Source organism: Zerene cesonia, chromosome 11, assembly GCF_012273895.1.
Source record: "Zerene cesonia ecotype Mississippi chromosome 11, Zerene_cesonia_1.1, whole genome shotgun sequence".
Lineage (NCBI taxonomy): Eukaryota > Metazoa > Arthropoda > Insecta > Lepidoptera > Pieridae > Zerene > Zerene cesonia.
The window spans coordinates 2,900,372-2,912,738 of NC_052112.1; the positions used below are offsets into that span (position 1 = coordinate 2,900,372).

The following is a 12,367-nucleotide window of genomic DNA, read 5'->3' on the forward strand; positions in this document are numbered from 1 at the left end:
ATTATTATATCATGAGCACAGATAATGTAATACTATATATTTGTAGATCGTATAAAAATATTGTACGAAGTGGGTTATCACGTGATTCTAATCAGATGAAATTTTATGCAATTCAATATATCGGCAAAACTTGGTAAACATTTAAAATAAACAGCTGAATAATATATTTCATTTCTCTTATATTTCAATGTGGTCTGTCAATTTGTTTGTATCGTCCAAGAAACATTGTGATAAAACTGGCGTTTCTTCGAATCACAACAAGGCATGTTTCTATACAAGGCATGAACAACTGTAGGGAATTAAATGTTAACAATAGGATTGTATAAATTTAGTAAATTATTTAGAATTTATTTAAAGGATACATACATATATATAAGCTTTTAGCCCGCGGTTTCGACTGTACTGACGTAGTCATAGCAAATGATACACACATAGACCCGGGGATTTCCGGAATAAAAACTGTATTACTGTACTAATTTTCATCAAATCGTCATAGCAGTTTGTGGGATAAGCGCATTCAAATAAACAAGATATTTATTTGTACATTATTAGTTTCGATAATGTAATATAACAATTCAATATTTGCATAAGTTATTCGATTACGCAATGTTCCGATTACGTTTGTTAAATCTGACTTTGGTTAGGTCTTTGTATTCTACCCACGCTGCAGCGTGAAAGAGGTATACTATAATACCTACTAAATGTGGTTAGTACATTTGTACTAGATTTCAGCAGTCAGAACGTTAAAAGGTCAGTTTTGAGTCGTTTTTTATAACATATATTTTAAGGGTATTGAAATCATTTGATATATTTTTGTATTGACTGATACGGTTCTCTCCTCTGCTGGTCACCATCCTTCCGCTACGATTGTAGTGATGGTGGTATTCCTTCATCGAAAAAGGGAGAAAGGTAAGGAAAGAAGGTTGCATATATGCTCTGTAGCGAAAAACATTCCACTTGCGCGATTCCGAGAAATGTGTCACTACACTATATTTACCAGATAAACAACGTAAAGTTTAATGACTCACGTGGCGTTCCGTTTTTATAGCAGATAAAGCAAGGGAACAAGCCAACAAAATATCCAACGTCTTACCGGTGCAGATTGTTTCAGTGCGTGCGTCTAACAAAGGCGGAAGTCAACCTGCTAATTAAAAATTCGTTGACGTGCTCAAAATGATTTTCGTTAAGACCCCGTCGAATGGCCCAAATATTAATATTCCATCGAAACTCGATAACATTCGTGTTCTTTTTCAGGATGTAGCGTAAATCATTACCGCAGAATGTGAAATGCGGAATCTAGGTTAGAGTAACAAGCCCTGGTTTAAGCCGCACGATCTCCAGGGAGCGTGAGGGTATTGCGAGAGCCGACGAAGATAAAAGAATATGTATAAACGTGTGGACTATTATTAGATCATACCTTGATTTTTAGAATATTAGTAGTTGACCCGGCAAACGCTGTTCTGCCTTACTCTTATCATTTAGGGTTATAAAAAATAACTGTTGGCTGATTCTCAGACCTACCCGATATGCACACAAAATTTCATTAGAAACGGCCCAGTCGTTTCGTACAATTATGGCAAGGAACATTGTGACACGAGAATTATATATAGGTATGTAGATATAATTGAGTTCGGTTTTTGTTGATGCTTATCGTTACAATAATTGAATTTAAGGAAACCTGTATAAGTTTGGTATAGCATCTAAGATGTTTCGTTATTCAATAACATTGGTTCTAAAGAATAAATTTATGCCCAGAAGAGAAGAGCATCGCATCAGACAAAGCAATGAAAACTATAATGATTTCAATACATTTAAAACATTTGCCTTAAGGGCTTCGATATTTAATCTTGTCTCATAGTAATCTAGATCAAACTGGTTCGCGGGTCCGTCCGCGTAGTCCAAAAAAATTCCCATGGCAATGAGGTGAAACTCATATCTCACTCTAGCCCTAACACCTATAAACAAGATCACAGCATGTGACACATGACAGAAAAGTAAACAAACACATTTTATATAATAAAACAGTACCAGATCATTTCTCTACATGAAATATTAAAAAGAGTAATTCCTTCGCAATATGTAATAGTATTTTTTTATGTTTTTCTGTTTATATATTTGTATGTTTTTTTGTTTGTGTATGCGTCAATCTGTCAACCACCTGGCCGATTTTGACAAAACTTTGTAACGTGATAGACCAATATTAGTTTCTATCACAGAATACATTTTTATTGAAATATAATATACGAGGAGGGGCCTCATTAATGATTATATTCACAAATATGTAATTAAATTATATATCATTGAATAGGACTAAAATAAAATAGAGGGTTTTTTTTTTGTTCCAATAAATAGTTGACTAGACAAATGCATCTAAAGTTGTAAAAATAACAAATTTTTGTTTTCTATTTTATCGGAAAGCTAGTTCTAATCAAAGCAATACTATAATCGAATTGCAAAGCGAAGTGTGATTCAGTTTGAGTTTTTCAAACTAATAAAACAGGAAAAAGTGTAACAACAGAAAAGATTCGATCCGGCAATGATCATCCGTCGCTTATTCTTGTCTTACATACAATACACTTCTTTTGTGACCCAATTTCAAAGGTTGCAAGTTGCCCCAATTCCGTAGCCGCCTAAAGTCTGCCTTCTGGACGGCATTTCTAGCTATTAAATAATATTAAAGTTATTATTGAATTATGGTTCTATTGCTACCGTTTCTGGAATACCTTTTCGTTTGAATATTTTGTAATATCATTTTTAAGTCAGTCATTTTATAATTCAATGTTATTTAAAATACCCTGAAGATGGCAGTATGTAGCGACAGTTGTTGGCATAGGGTTCATTTTCCAATCATCGGTTATCTTAATATATTTATATAAAATATTACACAATAGAAAAATAACATCTTCACAATTTAGACGAGTAAAAAGAAGACGAATAAACTTAAAGCAAGAATTGAAAAATCAACCTTAAGAATTGTATTTAATAGAATATGTAAGAATATATCAGTATTGTGTTTTTTCGTATCGTGATGCCTCGATTTGACCTATAAAAATCACTGAATAATAAAGTATACACAGCAACAATGTTTTTTCAGAAAATTAATATTGTACTAGTTTATTATAAGAATGATGAAGTGAAGGCATTACATGACCATTTTATTATGTAAAATATTGTATTTTCTTAAAATATGTGTATGTTTGTATGTTATAGGAATCTGTGCAACTGCAAAAGATTGGTCACACGCCCAATTTATGACCGTGCCAACCGCTTTAGTATTATTTGTTATTATAGCGACAATAGAAATATATCTTCTCTGAAAATTCCACCCGTATACTTAGGACGGTTCATTACAGAACAGACTAGTGATAGATGGACGGACAGACAGACAGACGAACTGACGTACAGAGAAGTCTTGGCAATAAGGGCCTGTCTTACCCTTTGTTATCTTAGGGAAAATTGGAATTAATATGATTTACTAATTTAACAAATCTCTAAAATTTTGCATTACAGTTACCATTTTAATGAAATGTACAATCACAATTATTATCTGCTAGCTGCGCCCCGCGGTTTCACCCGCGTAAGTCCGTATCCCGTAGGAATATCATTGCAATCGGTTCAGTAGTTTTTGCATGAAATAGCAACAAACACACACACATCCTTATAAACTTTTGCATTTAGTATTAGTAGGATATATTCCTGAGATAGATGAATAAAGTTGGGCTCCAAACGCTGAAATCGAGTTAATAATTAGAGTAATACTTTAACTGTGTTTATTCTAGACGTGTTAACCTAGAATTCTTAAGTTCCCTTCTTTTTCTTTTATTTATATGAATATCTTCATTCAAATTATAAGTATCAATATGTTTTTAAAATTAACTACAAATGTAGGAGAGTGTCTGAAAGCACTAAAGTAGAAGGAATATCACAAGCGAACTATTTAATTATTTTTGGATTTTTATATTGACGGAACAAAATGTAAAAATGTTGTTTTTAAGAAAGAGATATTATAGAAACCTTCATGTTATGGTAGTGTGCTAAAATATAACGTCTCAAGACGAAAATGATGTAAATGTATGTGTGAGAAATGTAAGATAAGGGCTGTGTCAGAACAACTTATATTGCTAAATAGACGAAGGTGTGAGAGAAACTTAAGTTGTATTATTAATTTTAACAGTTCATGTTTATAATTTTACGGCTTTACCCGCTGATAGGTATAGAAATAAATTGTGTACTTTCAAAATCATGAAATAAATCCATTGCCTACACTTTCTCATTGACTCTTGTATAGTTTAATAATGTTTGGTGAAATCACATCATAGTGATAAAATATGAGAAAATGTTCAGTTTTCAAAACAAATTCATTAAAAAGCACCTATTATTGGATAAGAACTTCAATGTAAGAGGAGTTATAATAAATTTGTATAATTGGGTCATGAAATTTTCACAGATTTGAATTTATCAAATATAATATATCTAAATAATGACACTTAATTAAAACGTTTCTGTACCACAACTTTACTTAATAAAGTTAATATTAGATAAAATTTACTCCAATATCGTCTTCTTGTTGCGATAATATGAATAAGAACGTAAAAATATAAATTTAATATCAAATGATGAGATTTATGCGAAAACAAAATAAATGTTCAATTCAGGTTTACGTAGTTCAAGCTGGGATTCAATATTACGTAAGTATAGGTCATTTACTGTGTTATAAACATCTACGTGGCCTATCTAGCTTGGATATACCATAATCGGAATCAAAAATCTAACTTATTCTACATTTTATTATCGAATGATTCGTTACATGACTACTATTAAAAATATTCAAAGTAAATTGAGTGTTACACGTTGGTTAAATCATTCAATTCTACCGAATTTTATTCGGAAGTGACGTGAAATTCGGTGAAGCAGCCGTAATCGATTGACGTAGGACCTCCCTTTTGTAGAAAGGAATTGAAAGAAATCAGAAATTGCGGTCACGGGCTTTCAGATTGTCAAATAGTCATTAACTCAAATAGTATAATGGAGTTATTTAAAATAACCTTATGTCCAAATGCACTGAAACGAAATAGCTGCATAATATTGACGTGTTTACTCATCGTGAAGCTATCTCATAACATGTGTTTGTAGACACGTGATATAATTTATTTGCGTATAGATAGAAAGGTCGACTTTCAAGTAAATAGCGAATAGAACACCTACACAAGGTTCACGCGAAAATGGCACGTCAAATGAAGCCTTACAGTGTAGTACTTACCAGACTTAGGGGCATGGGCGCGGCACGGAGCACGGGCGCACTCCTTCAACTAAATGAATCCCTTACGAAATATCGCCTGTCTTATCTCCATTTCCGTAATAAAACCACCAAGCATTTAGATATAACTTGATTAAAGACGTCCGTCCAGCGCCGCGGACCGCTGTTGCTAGGTACGGATCAATTGTCGATCCCCTACGAGTGAATTACATGAATGAAACCTACGCACTTCCGATAAGTATATATAATTTAGTTATTTAACAACTATAAAAATACTGATAAATGTCAAAACGGTTCCTATTCAAGCACAGAATTGTTAGGTTTGGGATGAAAAGGGGCGGAGGGTTGTAAGATCTCAGGCTGACGTTTTAGTGTCGTTCGTTGGACAAGTGGTAGACGGCGGCGGCGGAAGGTCGGGGAAGCCGGGAGCGCGCTCGGCGCGAGCCCGGGCTCCGCTGACGTCAGCGACGGCTCGGCGCCGCGCGGCCCAACTCACCACCGTCACCCAACAATTATTATTTTATATACACGAACGGGAACGGCGTGAAACAAAAGACAGCGGCGGGGCGCGGGCGGTGTACACTCGCCGCAGGAGCGACGCGCGGCGCCATCTAGCGGCCAATCCGGCGACCACTCGCGCCTACTCCTTTCGGTCTGCGGACGATCGAATCAAAACCTGGTCTCGCAGAAGATACAACACTGTCACTGATCGGCGGCGCCGTAATCATCGAGCGATCGATAGCACGTATCGTACCGTGGTCAGAGCGTGGCTGCGTGTGGTGGTGGCGGTCGGATGGGCCATGCTGTCAGGCGGCGCGGGAGAGGCGCGGGCCAGGCATGGCGGGCTCCTGCTCGACACTGCGGTGCGGCCGGTGCGGGCGTCCGCGGCGCGCGCTGCACGCCACTGGCCCGCGCACCGCCCGCGCCCGCGGCCGCTGCGCGCGCACGCCCGCACTCGCGACTCCGCACCGCGCCTTCAGCCTTCCTCGACCTGCAGCCGCGTGCACCGGCACCACACCGCCCACACAACAACACACGCTATCTATCGATTGTCGACGCTACTCGTTTCTGCACCTTAAAGATCGCTGTGCACTTAAGATAATTGAAAAAAAAAACATCGACCAAACATTTTAAGCAATTTCGAGATCTGTGTTTTGTATATTAGACCCCAAGTGTTCCATTTTAATGATAAACATCTTAAATAATTGTGCGACGAAGGTTTTATATAATTGGTTTATACGATCCTTTGACAGTTATTTCAATTTAAATTAAATTTTAACCGGATTAAAATATTTATTGATTAGCTTTATAGCCTGTGTTATAAACGGACAATGAATAAATACGTTTCAATCGATATCAAATTAATTGATAAAAGAGCAATTTTAGTTACGTTCGCTTATATCTTTCGAGCATCAATTGAGATTTTACTAGGAGACAGTTTGGCGGTGACCCAACCGCCTAACACACTTTTCGCAAAGGCACACTACACTAACAATGTCCTACTTTTCCACTCTTCATATCTTAGCTTTATAAAATTCATTTAATAAAATGCGCCCTACATAATAACAGCTCCATATTCAAGCAAATGGATTATCTGTAGTCTTCATTGTGAAATCTAAAAATATATGTACACTTACATCTCATGATTGTTATGAATTTTATTTTTCTTTGAACTTGTTTTTTAAACATATATTTCAGTAGCACAATAAAGTATAAATTCTAATAAATTAATTAAAAAATTTATTTATTTTATCAATTAATAAAACGATCGCATTGATGAAATATCACGGTTATACTCGATTTTTTTTTTATTGTAATACATAATTTAACACAAAAATAAATTTATTTGTTCGGATTATTGCTCTACAGTAAAGCTACGTAATAGCTACGAAATATTTGTATAATCTTAGTTTTCGCCTTGGTTTGGTAAAGCGTTTCTAGAATTTTAGATCTAGCACAGTTATGACTCAAAGAGGCCAGTTGTAGTCCAACTTGTCTAATGAAAATAATATTTTTTCACAAAAAAAAAACAGCCCTCACATTTTAAGAACTAAACTAAATTTAAAATCGAATACATGACAGACACACGTGTGGTGTTACCAGCTTCAATAAAAAAGAGTCATAAAAATCTGTTCACCCAGTAAAACGTTACCGGTTAACAAACACAAAAAGCAGACGAATTAATAACCTTCCCCTTTTTTGAATCGGTTGATAACTAGTTGTTCTCTTCTTCAATATATTTTGCGGATTATATGACATATACTTGAGAAAATTATTCATTTTTTAAACACATTATGAAAAAAAATGTTATTTCTTTTAATTAAAGAAAAATAAACATTTCTATTTTTGTATTAACTGAACTATTTTAGTGTGTCGTGTGTATACGCAAACAGCTATTTGTTTTTTTTTTGAGTAGTTATTAAATTTAATTTTAAATTGTTTAAATCCATGAAAATGAGTTGCACTTAACACACACACATGAAACAACTACAACAGAAGCGTCTTGATTAGTATTTATTTTTCTTGCCTGCGTACGTACGCCAATACATTAATAACATGTTCAAATACTATCGCCCCTACCTCAGAATTGCGTTATTATTACATTAGCTCAGAACAAAGGGATACCGATTTTGTTACTATATGGAAACAGTGAAGGAAAACATCGTGAAGAATGCATGCCCAAGAATCTTACATTCGACATATGTCATAATCCGTGAACCTGTAATAGCTGATAATGATGATGATGACAAAACTACATAAACGGCTAAGAAATAAATGTTCTGTTCTGCGTATATTTAAGGTTGAACCTTGTCCCAAAGACAATCGATTACTTTTATATTTATTTTTAGTTGATTGCTTCGTACAGCTTTGTTGTCGCTTAAGAACCACAGAATAGTTCTTTGGAACCATTATACACATAATACCTACATAATACCTATGGAGAATTAAAATGTAAAGTTGACATTATTTGAAGAGAACAACTACGGAGTTCCTTGCCGGCGCTTCTGTTAAGAAACTTTCCGAACCGGTGGTAAATGTCAAATCTGTGTTATGACGATTTAAAGCACCTGTAAGAAATCAAATTGAATAAACAAATCTTTGAGTTTGCATATACATATGTCCCACGCCCTGCTATGTACACGAAACAAGTATATTGGGGCCTTCAATCAATCTGTTAAATCATCCCACTCGATACGGGCGGTTGTCGCTTATCACTTATCAATAAATGTCCCGCATGCTTTGTTTATGGGTCGGATTTCGGATCGGTCATATATTCATCTCTACTACTAGTACAAGTATACTTGTCTCATATTATGGATAGATACATGATTCATTGTTTAATCTCCGTGATCATGACCATATCGTTCAATTCAATACAATATTTCCTAAAATTTCAAATCAAAACGACACACATAAACTCTTTAATACTGTCCAACCAGCTTCGCCCGAGGTACATACATTCAGTCTCAAGTTTCAGGTACATATTTAGAAGAATAAGAATAAGATAAAAGAAACAGAATAGGAACTACTTGAAAAATTATTTCAAAAACTATTGAAATTCCTATTACAAATTACCAGTTTCTGAGAAAAGCAAATCAAATAATTATACACACATTTCAGCTATATTTTATTAGTATAGATAAACATCGATAAACAAATAACAAGTAGCAACGCACAAGCGAACTTCTCACGCCGAACTTTCAAACGCCAGTACAAAAATACAAGTGAAAAATATTTAGGTAAAACGGTGCTTAATGTAATTCAACGTTGAGCCCAAAATGTTAAAAACGTACATGGCAACTCCGCCTATTCACGAGGGGCAGGTGAAAAGCAATCCATCATACGCTCATAGCGGGTTGAAAGCCTGCTGTATAACCTCCACGTATGAATGTTAACTGCAATTCGCGTTCAAATTTGAAGTTAAATTATTAAACTGCACTATTTTGTATTCAATTCGCATGTATGATAATTTTATACAATTTTTAAGTGTACAGTTTTGAGGCGGAAATTGAACAGTAAAGCGTAAAGCGTTTAGTTTCGTAGAATTAATAAAAAATTGCTTATGAAAATACACTATTAATCGACTTAACTGTTGTTCAGAACGTAATAAATTTTGCAAATAGAATGAGTATGAATAAATGTATATGATTTTAACGTGTTTATCGTAGAAGATAATATCTTCTCGATAACCATACACTCTGCAATTCGGGGATAATTAAGCATAACAGTATGTAAATATTGAAAAGCTTCTGTATTATCGAAACTAGTAAGCAGACTGTACAACACTTTGCACAGGTTTCAGCGCGTTATTCAATGTTGTAAGTTCTATATTTAAATTGCTTATAAGTTATTATATAAAATCGGTATTAAAATAAGTACACTATTGTTATTTTTTTACAGTTACAGTATGTTATTCAGTATTAGGTTATTATATAATCATCAGCTTCAGTGTTATCGCAAACAGTATCTAGATAATCTAATATACCTACGATACATTTAGATAATAGAAGAATACTTTTAATAATCACTTAATTCGACCATAACCGTAAACAAATGAAAAAAATGTGCAAGTGTGTTTGCACATGGGAGTTTTTTCGAAGACAGACACAACAAATTTCCTGTACTTTTATGTGTTATTTTAATAAATAGTCTGCACCCTTTCCCTTTATAAATAAATACAAATAAATTGTTATAAATTTGTATATTTTATGAACCACTTTTGAGGAAACAAAGGAACGAAGCTTCACGTATTATAAAGCATACTATAACTTCCTAGCGGCTTCGCTCGTATTTCACTTGAACACAGAAGAAAAAGTATTAAAAAAAAATCTTTAACCTTTTGCTTTTCAACGAAAGAAAGAAAAAGAAAATTAAACAAATGCCTCTGAAATACATAATCTCGACGGTCCGACATTGCATCAGCACAACAATGTTACAGGCTTAGAAAAGTGCTAAGAATGGTCGTAACGTAATTCAATAAACATTATCTCATTTACGGCAGTGTTATCATTTCAAATTTATATATTACTTCGAATATTATTAACTACTAGCCGGTCGTCTTGGCTCAGCTCGGATATCAAGATTCCTGGTTTATCCAAGGGAGCCGTTAATCGGAATAAAAAGTACCCTATCATCCAAGTCAGTTCATACCCTGCCTATATACCAAATTTCATCAAAATTCGTTCAGTAGCTTCAGCGTGATTGACGGACAATTATCCAAACAAACAAACTTTTACATTTATTTTACATAATATTAGTGTAATTTCTATCATCTTTAAAAACTAATTCTACATTTCTCGTTATATTAAAGACTTGGTTTAACATTCGTATTAAAGTACTACATTGGCAATATTTAATATGATTCGGACACCTAAGTATGCGAAAATGCAAATATATGAAAAACTAGGTTACAAGAACGTAAGTGGTACTTGCTTGACCTTTTAGTGAGTAAAAAATATTTTATAAGTTCATAGTGTGAAAGTTATTAAGCATAGATTAGTTTGGACTTACGATCTGAATGTATGGATGTGAATATATCCAGATAATAATTTTGAACTCTTACATTACCAAAGAAATTGAACTGAAGAAAAAATTTGATATATGTGTATATTTTCAATTTTTCTTCAGTATTGTTTGTTTGAGCATCACGCCAATGTATTACAATGCGATAATGGTTTGTTGATTGCTTGGTTCTTAATACTCATATAAATATATTCGATTAACAAATTAATATCGATTTTAGTCGGAACAAAAAGAGACCCACTTTGCCAATAACTTTAACGATTTTAAAACATGCTATAGTTATTCAAATTATAACTACATTTTACTGAAAAGCTTTTAAAAAGTACTCATATTAAACGCTACGTATCCTTTAAAACGTATTTAATTAATCGAAAAAATGATATGTATATATTTAATAAACTCTTTTACTTAACCAACGAATCCAAGTGAGTCAAATACTCATTATTTCCGAACAGGACAAAATTGCCTATGATTATTTATGCCTTTCGAAGTGGTCTTAAACCTTCCAGGAAATAGGACAAAAGTTCTCTTTCAGTTACAAATTAGTTTTTATAAAATATTACAGCAATACAAGGCGAATTTCTCAAAGTTCAAGTTGTTAGTCGCATGCTAACTGTACTGAGATGTCAGCCCCGAATATTGCACTTCGCAGCGAAGTCTTTGTTCGTAGTAGGCTTGCTTCCTTTTAGTTTTTCTACCCATTTTTCAGTTTTGCCGCCGCCCGCCTCTCTGCACATGAAATATTCCGAGGTAAGTGAAACGTGGGCATGCATGTTTTCTTCAGTGTACGGTTGTTGAGAATATATAACATGAACTCAGTTCTCTTTAACGCCTCGTAAAAATGCTGAATAAAAATTTTTAAGAGTGATCTCAAATATTGTACTGAGAAAATAATTTTATTTATAAAAACATTAATAGAAATGTATGTAATCAAATTTGTATACTTCTGAATATCAAAATTATAAACGTATCAACATTTATAGCATGTAATAAGTCCGTTATATTTTAATATTTTTATATTATATTTATTATATAGTTATATTTTTATATTTTAATTACAATTAAAAGGGATGAAAATACTACATAATCCATTAAACAATTTTTAATTCAATTGTATGATATACCAGTACGTACTATGTATTCGTACGTATTATATGGGTTGGTATAATAAACCACTATTACCCAATTTTAGTTCCAATTTTCACAATCAGAATCAAATCCCTCTTATGAAAAGAAACACTGATAAATTTATAACCTATTTATAATTATCATATTAAAGATACAATCAAATGACACAAAATTAGACCCTAATGTATTGCCGACTATGTTAAACCAATGGATATAGATAGAAGACATAGATAGACCTTCATTAATACCAAAAACATCCATACCTCATGCCTACCTATTATGTTGTCTGTTTGAAAAAAAATAAGTCTAGACACTACAACCTGATGTTACTAATTCTAAAATTATAGAGACTTTGTATGTCAAGTTATTATAATGGTACGTGAGACACGAAACAGTTAAAAAGAATGAGCTATGAGAGAGATATATATATGTATCTCTCTCTCTTATATATGTATATAT

The 12,367-nt window shown here is 33.6% G+C and overlaps 1 protein-coding gene across 6 annotated transcripts in view; it reads right to left on the reverse strand.

The window, feature by feature from the left end:
- The window catches only part of LOC119829899 (voltage-dependent calcium channel type A subunit alpha-1), a 54,271-nt gene extending 48,116 nt beyond the window's left edge, over positions 1-6,155 (reverse strand). For all 6 annotated transcript variants that reach the window (XM_038352605.1, XM_038352604.1, XM_038352607.1 and 3 more), the window contains exon 1: positions 6,012-6,155. The gene's annotated coding sequence lies outside the window, so the exon portion shown is untranslated. The remainder of the gene's footprint in view (positions 1-6,011) is intronic.
- Between the last annotated feature and the right edge of the window lie 6,212 nt (positions 6,156-12,367).